The following is a 12280-nucleotide window of genomic DNA, read 5'->3' on the forward strand; positions in this document are numbered from 1 at the left end:
AGGTAGCTCATGATAAAGGAATTAAAGGAGGCAAAATCAGCAATGTGAAAAATGAGAAGTGAAAGTTTGATGCCCTTACCTTGGACAAATATATGGGGCAGGGCCCAACAGGTCCAAGGACAGCCCAAAGGCAACTGTGCTATAACATCCCTTACAGGTACCCAAATTTCAAGTGAAGTTGTGTTCATTTCCATCTAATATGAAAGGGTGAATAATTTAGATAATATAGATACATATAAAGTATATTTCTTCTACATAAGAATTTAATAATAATTGGCATCAGATAGAGAGAAAACTTATCTCAGATCCAAACAGAACATACCTTATCAGTTTTTAAACTTGTAAAATTTACTGTGAGAAATTATTAAATTGCTTCTACTTACATTTGCATCAAGATAGAGGGCTAATATAATACTTCACAAATCTTCTCTTTATTTTCATAACCAGTCACTGAAAATGTGAGATTTTATTTCCTTGAAATGTTATGACTGGTGTAAGGGAGATAACTGAATGATATACATAAGGTGTGGTAACCTCTTATACAGTATCCATGTAATATAGATGAGTTCATCAACAACCTGTATTAACTTCATTGCAATTAAATTATCTCAAAATACATTACTGATAAAGTGAGAACCTAACATTTAGATTCCTATATTTAGTGGAGACCTCAAGAGTCATGTAATTTTAATTTCTAAGATGATGCAGCTCTTTCATATCACATAGTTCATATTTTCTACAATGCCAGCATGTAGAGTGCAGCCTTCCATAACCATACAGATATCATCTCATGCCAATTTGGATTCTTGCGATGGGATGCAGAGTTTCAAGAACAGTGTGGATTTGAAAGGAATGAATACGCACTGTGTAACTAAAATGGTTATCATTCTGTAATGTTGGACCAAACATGGAAATTCCACAAGAGCAGCTTGACAGAAAGAAATAGGATTAATTGAAAGTCAATAGTAGATTATAATTGGGCTTATACAAGTGCCAATGGGAAATGCTGACTTAAGGAAACTGTTCTTGTTTGTTGGTATTCACTGCTACTTCAACAAAAGGGAATGCAAGAGAACTGAACTAACAACATGAACAATTTCAAAGCAGGAAAGTGTAAAAAAAAGGACAATTAGAGCAGGACAATTCAAATCAAAGTGGGAAGAAATACCGTATCCTTAATAAATTACCTAAAAATTACTCATGCCAGAACATCCCACATGGTATAATTGATCTATCTACAAGTGTACTTAGAGTGTTCTCTATCCTGGTTTATGGCATGCCTTACAAGAACAAGACAGCTGTTTTTGTACACATGATTTTTCATCTTTTGCAGGTAAAATAGCCAATATTTGGCCAAAATCAACTATATTATGTTTACATAACTTATTTTGTTACATGCATTCCATTCTAGGAGGTAACAGCACATACATAAAGGCATCAGGTAACACAAGTCTATATCTATCATAGCTATAGTTATCAAAAGTCCCCATCCAAAGCCAACTTGTGCTATTTTCTGAAGATTTCATACATTTTATTCTTAAAGAACTTTCAATATTTCACCATAACTGTTCAGCACACATTTGTTTTCCTACATCAAACTAGTATATTTCGTAAATGCCGCCCACATGTATGCGTTTCTATGGATACACTGTGAGGCTATTCTTTCCTTTAGGTATCACGGTACCAATTGTTTTTCCATATACCTCAATGCTAATGTTTTGTGAAATAAATATACTTTCTGTCCTACTTGGGCATGCATGTCACACACTGTCATATAGAACAATGCTAGATTGTCAATTTGACAATGACATAACCAGGTACTCCATTGCATTTAAGAGAGATAACTCTACTGGAACTAGACAGGGGTAAGAGTTATCTAGTCACAACAAGCACATTTTCAGCCATGTGTACCATATTTTAAAAAAATCATAAAAAATACAAAATATGATCTAGATAGAAATTAACACAAACTCACATGTTGCCAAGAGGCTCAACATTTTTTTTAAGCCAAACAGAAAGTACAACTCTTACATAATGCACCAATCACAGCTAGTGTTGTTTTTTATTTCTGAATGCAATATTCCCTACACCTTAAGCTCCATCCACTGGTCTTGCACAATTGGTACCGTTATACCTGATAGCTTGTGACAGCTTGGTGAAAATGTTTGGTGAAGACCAAGAACCAAACACTAGACATACATAGAAATAATACTGATTGTCTCATTTAATTCCAGACTAGGGTGGATGGGGATGATTTTAAAAGCATCGCAAATGTCACCAAATGCTCAGTGGATTAGATTTGTCTAGTAGACTTTTTTTTTCAAAGTCAGCTTGATATCTGTATCTTTTTTTATGTGGAAGTAATGAAAATCACTCTAGCATCACAAGAGGCAAACATCGTGGTGGCAAAGTGTAGCCGCTTACCTGATGGCCTAGTAAACTTCAAACATTGTTAGATTGAGTGATACATGCATGAAATGGATATGAAAATTACTTATTTTCTTAGAAATTGTGAGTATTAAAATCAGAGTTGATGAAATGTGACCTGGTACTTGTGATTTGCATTGCTAGTTGCATGAGTACACAAACCTAACAACCCACATTTTCAAATGTTGTAGAGAAAAAGAAAAAAAAATATTAAATGAAAGTCATATACTGGTTGTAATAAAAATATGAAAACGAAAGAACACAAAGTTTTCCATATTTATATGTTCCGAGAACAACTGCTGGAATTTTGTTGTATCATGGGACTACCACATTGACATGTGCTCTCTGCTTGATAAATCAGACTGGCCAGATTGCTGGTATTTACAAAAGGTATCTGACTTTCATTTAATATAATTGAATTTCTCTACAACAACATTAAAATGGAGCTTGTTGTTGATATCACATGACTAATGGACTTCCGATGTTGTTGTTTGAGATTTGTGAAAGTGACTAGTAATGCAGATGGAGAGTACCGGGTCAGATTTCATCAATGCCATAATTTCGTCTAGTCTGAGAAAATAAATCATTTTCCTATTGATCTCATGCAGGTATGAGTCGATATAACATATGTTTAAATTTTCTAGGCCCACTGGTAAGCGACTATCATATGTCGCTACTGCATGGTGGCAGCAAATTCCAAATTTTTTATATGCAATTGCAATGAACTCACACCGCAACCTAAATGTCCAAATATGAACAATGGGGTGGGAATATTCAAAGGAAACCCGGATTAGAAAATGGATTACTATTCGTTTTAAACCAAATTTGTGGTGTAGAAATTGTCGTCCCTTGTATCATATATTAAAAAACTATTCGAGCCCCTGTATCAATACAGGTTTTGGGACTGGTTTAACAAATGATAAGAAGAGAAGTTGATTTTACATAAAATTCTGTCTTTCTTTATACAACAGTATATAATTTTGAAGGTCTTTTGTCAAAATTTAAATCTACCCTTTTGAAAATGTTTTTTAAATGATGGATTTTTAACCAGATCGCCTTAAGGAGATTAGGTTGTTTGAAAAATCTTGTTTGGGTTTATATTGGCACAGATAAATTCAGGGTTAAACTCTCTTCGTTACAAGACAAGATTCTAATTATTTGCATTTATTGTTCTTTTGGGATTTTATTGGCACAGATAAATTCAGGGTTAAACTCTCTTCGTTACAAGACAAATTCTAATTATTTGCTTTTATTATTTTTTTTATAATGTAATATGAAATGTTTATATATTGCTATAGAATTCTTTAGAAGCAAAGGTTTGAAAGGAAACAAAACTAATTTATGTTCATTATGTTGTTCCCACTTAGCAACATAATGCAGATCAACAAAATAAGTTAGAATTTTTATTTTGTACATTTAAATGACTTTACATGCCAAATTTATAAGAATATACTCAAATTTGTTTTGTGTTATACACTTTGTGGTTTTGTACATGATCATCTTTTCCAGCTTATATGTTTTGGAGAGTCTTGAAAGAGAACCATCTTTAGATTTAGAAAATGCATGTTTTATAATCTAAAATGTTCTTTTAGTCCATTTAGTAATGGTCATATGTGAACCTTGAAAAAATTAATTTCATCCTGGAAAAAACCCTGGAAATGACCTGGAATTATATCTTTAGAAAAGTGTGGGTACCATGAAAACACACCAGTCAGAACAGTAAATTGATTTCTGATTGATATCAACAGTTGGCTACGAAGTTCTCTACCCTACCTTATGGATCAAAACAGTCACAGTTAAAGTTGACAATCTTAACAAGAAGGCAGAAGCGACAAGGCATTTAACATTTACCATTCAGGTGGCGCTATACAGTTTCGCATTTTGCATAATTGTTAGGAATTTAAAGAAAAAGAATGTCCCTGGCTTTCCTCACTGGTTATACTGGCTATTTAAAAAAGACCTTGTATATGTTAGGTATAATGCAAAGAACCTTTAATTCCCTTTATTTTGGTGTATGATTGATGGGTGTACTATGGGTTATAGAGTATACAGCTTGGCCTTACTTCAAATGTGCACCTTTCAAAAAAGTGCTAGCTCTACTTGGTCATTTTCACTTCCTGAACTTCAGAGGTCAATTGTATAAAAAAGAGCCAATAACTTTTTTTACATTTTATATATTTGGTAATTCATTCATTGCACTTTCAGAAGCTGGTATTGTCTAGTCTGGCAAAATTCATTTTCCCTATTTTAATAACTGCTATGTATAGTGTACTTTAGACTAATTCAGACTGATTTTTTAACACAAGGGAGCAGTCATTTTAGTTAGCAGTGTGCTTAAATCATGTAAAATTTCCAAAAGTACAATATCCAAAAGAAATATCATCCACATTACATTAATGTAGCATAGAGGTATGCAAACGTTCTCTCCACTGTGCATGTTTTAAATGCGAACTACTTCACCTTACATACGTCACTCTCTCAAAAGTACATATTATCTGGTGAGCGCCACCTCAGTAACCACAGGGCAGTCAACATTTACCATTCAGTAACCACAGGGCATTAACATTTACCATTCAGTAACCACAGGGCAGTAAACATTTACCATTCAGTAACCACAGGGCAGTCAAGATTTACCATTCAGTAACCACAGGGCAGTCAACATTTACCAATCAGTAACCAGAGGGCAGTTAACATTTACCATTCAGTAGCAACAAGGCAATTAACATTTACCATTCAGTAACCACAAGGCAGTCAACATTTACCATTCAGTAACCACAGGGCAGTCAGCATTTACCATTCACTAACCACAGGGGAGTCAACATTTACCATTCAGTAACCACAGGGCAGTTAATATTTACCATTCAGTAACCACAAGGCATTTAACATTTACCATTCAGTAATCACAAGGCATTTAACATTTACCATTCAGTAACCACATTACAGTCAACATTTACCATTCAGTAATCATAGGGCAGGTAACATTTACCATTCAGTAACCACAGGGCATTAACATTTACCATTCAGTAACCAAAGGGCAGTTAACATTTACCATTCAGTAACAACAAGGCAATTAACATTTACCATTTAGTAACCACAGGGCAGTTAACATTTACCATTCAGTAACCACAAGGCAGTCAACATTTACCATTCAGTAACAACAAGGCAGTTAATATTTACCATTAAGTAACCAAAGGCAGTTGACATTTATCATTCAGTAAACCACAAGGCAGTTAACATTTAACATTCAGTAAGCACAAGGCAGTTAATGTTTACCATTCAGTAACCACAAAGCAGTTAACATTTACCATTCTGTAACAAGGCAGTTAACATGTACCATTCAGTAACCACAAGGCAGTTAACATTTACCATTCAGTAACCACAAGCCAGTTAACATTTACCATTTGGTAACCATAAGGCATTTAACATTTATGATTCAGTAAACACAAGGCAGTTAACATTTACCATTTAGTAATCACAAGGCAGTTAACATTTACAATTTAGTAACCACAAGGCAGTTAACCATTAGGATTCAGTAACCACAAGATGGTTAATATTTACCATTCAGTCACCACAAAACAGTTAACATTTACCATTCAGTAACCTCAAGGCAATTAATATTTACCATTCAGTAACCAAAAAACAGTTAGCATTTACCATTCAGTAACCTCAAGGCAATTAATATTTACCATTCAGTAACCAAAAAACAGTTAACATTTACCATTCAGTAACCTCAAGGCAATTAATATTTACCATTCAGTAACCAAAAAACAGTTAACATTTACCATTCAGTAACCTCAAGGCAGGTAACATATACTACAGAGTAACCACATTGCAAATAGCATTTACCATTGAGTAACAACAAGGCAATTGACATTTACCATTCAATAACCACAAGACAGTTAACATTTACCATTCAGTAACTTTAAGGCAGTTAACATATACCATTCCATAACCACAAGGCAGTTAACATTTACCATTTGGTAACCATAAGGCATTTAACATTTACCATTCAGTAACCACAAGGCAGTCAATATTTACCATTTAGTAATCACAAGGCAGTTAACATTTACCATTCAGTAACCACAATGCAGTTAACATTTGCCATTCAGTAACCACAAGGCAGTCAACATTTACCATTCAGTAACCACAAGGTGGTTAATATCTACCATTCAGTAACCATAAGGCAGTAAACATTTACCATTCAGTAGCCTCAAGGCAGTTAACATTTACCATTCAGTAGCCTCAAGGCAGTTAACATTTACCATTCAGTAACCACAAGGTAGTCAACATTTACCCTTCAGTAACCACAAGACAGTCAACATTTATCCTTCAGTAACCACAAGACAGTTAACATTTACCATTCAGCAATCACAAGGCATTCAACATTTACTATTCAGTAAGTACAAGGCAGTCAACATTTACCATTCCATAATCACAAGGCAGTTAACATTTACCATTCAGTAACCACAAGACAGTTAACATTTGCCATTCAGTAACTACAAGGCAGTCAACATTTACCATTCAGTAATCTCAAGACAGTTAACATTTACCATTCAGTAACTACAAGGTGGTTAATATTTACCATTCAATAACCATAAGGCATTTAATATTTACCATTCAGTAGCCTCAAGGTAGTTAACATTTACCCTTCAGTAACCACAAGGCAGTCAACATTTACCTTTCAGTAACCACAAGACAGTTAACATTTACCATTCAGTAACCACAAGACAGTTAACATTTACCATTCAGTAACTGCAAGGTGGTTAATATTTACCATTCAGTAACCATAAGGCATTTAATATTTACCATTCAGTAGCCTCAAGGCAGTTAACATTTACCATTTAGTAACTACATGGCAGTTACCATTTCCATTCAGTAACCACAAAGCAGTTAACATTTACCATTCAGTAACCATAATGCATTTAACATTTAACATTCAGTAACCACAAGGTAGATAACATTTAGCAATGAATCAAACTGTTTTAGGAAATGATCTCAAGAATAGACCCAGGAATGAAATAAAATCTGGGGAAACAAATTAACAGTATGGTAGAATACTTGAGTAAGTACAGCATAGAGATTGGACATATCATGGAAGATAACAATACATTGATTTAACAAAGTACACGTACATTGGAGAAATTGGGGCCCCGAGTGGCCGAGTGGTCTAAAGTGCTCTTCGTTACGGATCACTGCCATCTCACCTCTGTCTGCGGCAGTTCAGGTCTAAGGTTCAGCCAATGTGGGTATGTTAGAAAGTTTGCCAGTAGCTTCTCGTGGGTCGGTGGTTCTTTCCAGGGTTTTCCCGGGTTCTTCCTCCACCAATAATACTGGCCGCCATGTATAGCCTATCATGTGCTGAAAAATGGCGTTAAACCCCACAACAACAACAACAACAACTGAGAAATTAGTAATGACAGTAACTTTGGTTGTCATTATGGTATATATATTGATGTTTATAAATATCAAGCCATACATTTCACTCTACATACTTTAATTAAGCTTGAATGCTTTATTTTTTTAATTTATTTATTTATTTATTTATTGTAGACTCATTTCAGTTGAAGAAAGATAACTAGTCATGAATGTAGAATTTGGTTTAACACTTTAGTTTCTTTAACAAAAATAGTTTGACTGAATGTAATGCATAACATATGATAAGTGTAGGTATCAATAGTGGTAATGCATTACATATGATAAGTGTAGGTATTAATAATGGTAATGCATTACATATGATAAGTGTAGGTATTAATAATGGTAATGCATTACATATGATAAGTGTAGGTATTAATAGTGGTAATGCATTACATATGATAAGTGTAGGTATTAATAATGGTAATGCATTACATATGATAAGTGTAGGTATTAGCAGTGGTAATGCATTACATATGATAAGTGTAGGTATTAACAGTGGTAATGCATTACATATGATACGTGTAGGTATTAATAGTGGTAATGCATTACATATGATAAGTGTAGGTATTAATAATGGTAATGCGTTACATATGATAAGTGTAGGTATTAATAGTGGTAATGCATTACATATGATGAGTGTAGGTACTAATAGTACTAATGCATTACACATGATGAGTGTAGGTACTGCTAGTAGTAATGCATTACACATGATGAGTGTAGGTACTAATAGTAGTAATGCATTACACATGATGAGTGTAGGTATTACTAGTAGTAATGCATTACACATGATGAGTGTAGGTACTAATAGTAGTAATGCATTACACATGATCAGTGTAGGTACTAATAGTACTAATGCATTACACATGATCAGTGTAGGTACTACTAGTAGAAATGCATTACACATGATCAGTGTAGTTACTAATAGTACTAATGCATTACACATGATGAGTGTAGGTACTGCTAGTAGAAATGCATTACACATGATCAGTGTAGTTACTAATAGTACTAATGCATTACACATGATGAATGTAGGTACTACTAGTAGATTGCATTGCATATGAACAGTGTAGGTACTAATAGTACTAATGCATTACACATGATCAGTGTAGTACTAATAGTACTAATGCATTACACATGGGGGCCCCAAGTGGCCGAGTGGTCTAAAGCGCTCTCCGTTACGGATCACTGCCATCTCACCTCTGTCTGCATGGGTTCGAGTCTCGGATTCGGCCAATGTGCATATGTGAGAAAGCTTGCCAGTAGCTTCTCGAGGGTCGGTGGTTCTTTCCGGGGATTTCCCGGGTTCTTCCTCCACCATTAATACTGGCCACCATGTATAGCCTATCGTGTGCTGAAAAATGGCATTAAACCCTACAACAACAACAACAACAACAGCATTACACATGATGTTCTGCAGTACAATGTGTTATGTGTTTAGGCTCAAATAAACAGTAACACAAGAAAGAGTGAAAACAACAAGTTTTGAAAAATTTAACAAATTATTTATTTCCCTCGAAAAATATTGTAAAAATGAAAAAAATAAGAACTTATGGTTTTAAGAATCAAATCCAAAAATAATCCAAGAATAATCCATAAATACAATTTTAGAAATCCTAATAATAAAATATTCTAATGAATTCAAGATGGAAGCCGATGACATTTGCTTCATCCTGTACCATGTTCAAGTCTACAGTTCCTTGTAGAAACACAAGAAATAAACCAGTGTTTGAATTAATGAAATTTCTTTATTAAAGAATTCAGAGAAATGAACTAATCTTTTAGAATCTGAATAATTCAAATAAACATTAAAATGTAATTCTCAAAATGACACAACAAAAGAAACACCTTTATGTCCCAGTGTTTAGAAGCCCAACTGTGAGATCTCTCTCTAAGCAATGGTTTAAAACTTGAATATTGTGTAAAACATGCCCGGATAAGGGTCACGTGATCATGTTTACATCACATACTCTCAGCATTGCCCTGACATGAACCAATCATTTTACTCAGAGAATAAAATAAAAAAAGAGTTGTTTACTTCACTAAGAACTATTTACAAGTCGAGGGTTACATATCCATCACAGCCTCGACCTCAGCCTTATTATTCCCACAATAAAATAAATTATGGAAAAAAACTTGTTTCGTGACTGTTACTAATTTTGAATTAAGGTCGGGAACCAGGTCAGACTTATGTGCTTACAAAAATGAACAGTCAAGGTAAAACTATTTTCTGGAAAAAGTATCGAGTTCCTTGTAAACAGAACTACATTATTTTTACATATAATGAAATTAAAAAATAAAAAGATTTTAAAACTTACAAACAATTAAATAAGATATAAATTAAATCAAATATACATAACAGCTGATTCATTGTTCCTTGCTACAATTCTGAAGAACAAACCGGCACTACATGTGTGTATGGACATTTTTTATTTCAGTAGTAAATGTACATTCTTGTGATAGCAAAGTTCAACACATTTATTGCTGTTTAAAAACTTAAGGATGGACATAATGAGTGATTGATGGTATAGTCACAATTTATTGTAAACAAAAACACCTTTAAAACATGAGGTAAAGAAAGAATATGGAGTCTCATTTTCATACTTTTACACCATCGAAGAAAAGGAATGCTTTATAGCACTCATTCTTGTTATCTTTTCATTGTAGTTATGTTTTCATACTCTGTTAAGCATCACCAACTACGTCCATATAAGTCTGCCTTTTTTCAACATTGAGGAGGTACAGTTCCAAAATTTAATAATTTCAACTATAGGTTTTAAATTTTGTTAATTTTTATTTTAGTGATTGCAGATAAAGAGAGGATTCAATTGTAGCAGGAACAACCAATTCATATTTCTACTCTATGAAATGTTCTAATAAACTTCACAACACTGTAATGAGGACAGGTCAAAATATCCGTATTGAAAAGGGGAAGAATAATGCCAAACCAATCATGAAATATTATTATGTCACTTAAGTGACATGCATATCTGTTTGATTAATGAGAAAATACCAAATGTAACATGCTGTTATTTGAACTGACTTGTCATGTTGTATCTGAAGACAGAATATTCCCTGCTATTTGCTTTGAATTTCATTGGTTTTCACATGTTCAGCACTGTCAAACTACGTGAATGGCATGAATAAAATCCTTCACATTGTGCACAACATTAGATAGTTTGAGGTTCCTAGAATTCCATATTGATAGTATTTTTGGCAGCTATTAATGAATTCCACGTAATGTTCATAAAGCTGTATCATTATTTGGTTGATATGCCTGACCTCATAAAGAGGAAGCATTTACTTTGGATACTTTTGACAGTAATCAATTGTTCATTTACCTTTAGTCATGTACACTGAAAACAGAAAATTAGTTATTCCCATGGAGCAAAATGGGTGACTGTTTAGTGTGTTTTGTTGCCCCCAAATTTCCATACCTGCCATATTCCTATTGTTTGGAGGTGGGGTGAGGTCTCGGACTCAAAAGTGTGTTTTGATGTCAGGGGGGTCAGTAAGCTATCTTAAGCCTGTAGAAAATGGTTGGACTTAGAGAATGCAAATCTGTATCATGTGAGTTATGTCATGGGTTCTATAATTTGATTACACACCATGAAATTGTACTGTAGTTTTAATTACATTTCCAGCTGCAAAAACATTCTCCTTACTGCTCTCAAAATAAAATGAACATAACAGCATCTTTATTTTATAATGTCAATTGGAAGATTTCATATTGTTCATAGTCATTATGATTCCAAATGATCAATGACAGAACAGAAAAATACATGTATCTGAGTCAAGACATGTCATGCCCTGCTCTGATTATACGTACTTCATGTGGAATTGACACAGCTAATAAGTGTAGTCCATTACCAGCAAAATTGAGTGGCATCAACAAAAATAAGCAAACTTCATCCATTCCAGACCAGCTGGAAAAGTTGGTGCAATATGCATTCATTCACAATATGACTAAATTTCAGTTTTAATTAGACAAAAATGACAATTCTTTTTACACCAATGTCAAGCGTGGGACAAATTTCAAAGGTCACTGGTGGTGCTATGTGTGCATTAATATTGTTATTATGTATTGATGAATCTATGGTTGCATATTTATTTTGGGATACAGCATAAATTCAATTACTTTGTGTTTTACAGTGTATTTTTTTATAGTTAAGCCTTATGTAGAATAAGAAAATAAGTATTTAATGAAAAGGTTGTTTGGGTAAACATGCAGTTTTAATAAAAACAATCTTGTTCATATTTTCCCATACAAATGCAGTAAAAATTGTGTTCTGTATTCAAATGCAGAAGAATTTGATAAGTTTTCTGTATTCAAACACAGAAGAATTTGCTATTTTCCATACTCAAATGCAAAAAAAAATTCAAAATTTGAGTTACTGCAGGCCTCTGGCATTTTTTTAGGGAATTTTAAATTTGTATTGTA

At 33.6% G+C, this 12280-nt stretch overlaps 1 protein-coding gene across 4 annotated transcripts in view; it reads left to right on the forward strand.

Annotated features, from left to right (window-relative positions):
• The window catches only part of LOC149784426 (DENN domain-containing protein 3-like), a 432202-nt gene that overhangs the window by 160950 nt on the left and 258972 nt on the right, over window positions 1–12280 (forward strand). The window lies entirely within an intron of this gene.

This window comes from Sinohyriopsis cumingii, chromosome 14 (assembly GCF_028554795.1).
Source record: "Sinohyriopsis cumingii isolate HCF-2022 chromosome 14, ASM2855479v2, whole genome shotgun sequence".
Taxonomy (NCBI): Eukaryota; Metazoa; Mollusca; class Bivalvia; order Unionida; family Unionidae; genus Sinohyriopsis; species Sinohyriopsis cumingii.